We start from the raw sequence: 1,022 nt of genomic DNA on the forward strand, positions 1-1,022 counted from the left end.
TTTTTTTTCCTATCCCTTTACATTCATTCTGTGTCCTTACAGGTGAAGTGAATCTTTATAGAGAGCAAGTAGTTGGGACTTGTTTATAATCCATTCATCCTCTCTACATCTTTTGAAGAGAGAATTTAAATTTTCATTCAAGTTAATTATTGATCAGTGAAGACTTATTACAGTCATTTTGTCAATTGTGTTTTAGTTTTCTTGTAGATCTTTATTTTTCATTTCTTCCTCTTTTACTATCTTTCTTGTGGCTAAGTGATGTTATCTTATGATATGTTTTGCTTTCTTGATTTTTACTTTTTGTGTATCTTAAATTTTGCTTTTATCGTTATTCCAACTTTTATAGAAAATATAGTTGTAAGAGGTTTATTTTAAGCTGATGACAAACTGTTCAGAAAAATTAAAACTTAGATACTTTATTCCACTTTCCTCTCAAACTCTTGAATTTTTGATGTCATATTTGACATCTTTTTGTCATCTCCTTTAACAAATTATTGTAGCTATTATTTTAATAGTTTGTTTAACTTTCATACTACATATATAAGAAATTTACACACCATTAGCATAGTATTAGAGTTCTCTGAATTTGACCATGTACCTATATCTATGGGTGAGTTTTTTACTTCCAACTGTTTTTGTGTTATTCATTAGCATTCTTTTCTTTCACCTGTAAGAATTATCATTCCTTATAAGACAAGTTGGGAGGTGTGAACTCCCTCAACTTGATTATTGTTTTCAAAGTTTATCTTTTCTTCATTTCTGAAGGATTTGGTGGGCACAGTATTCTTAGTTGACAGGTTTTTAAACCTTCAGCAATTTGAATACATTGTCCCAATCTCTTCTAGTCTGTAAGGTTTCTGCTGAGAAGGCACTCACCTATATGTTATTTGCTTTTTTTGTTACTTTCCAAATCATCTATTTTCTTTGATATTTGGAAATTTAATTATAATATGTCTTGACATAGATTGAATTTGGGAGCTATGTAATACAATATTCTGTATATTCTTGGACAAGCCAGAGCT

The sequence above is a fragment of the Otolemur garnettii genome, unplaced genomic scaffold, assembly GCF_000181295.1.
Source record: "Otolemur garnettii isolate 467f Iridium unplaced genomic scaffold, OtoGar3 scaffold00003, whole genome shotgun sequence".
Lineage (NCBI taxonomy): Eukaryota > Metazoa > Chordata > Mammalia > Primates > Galagidae > Otolemur > Otolemur garnettii.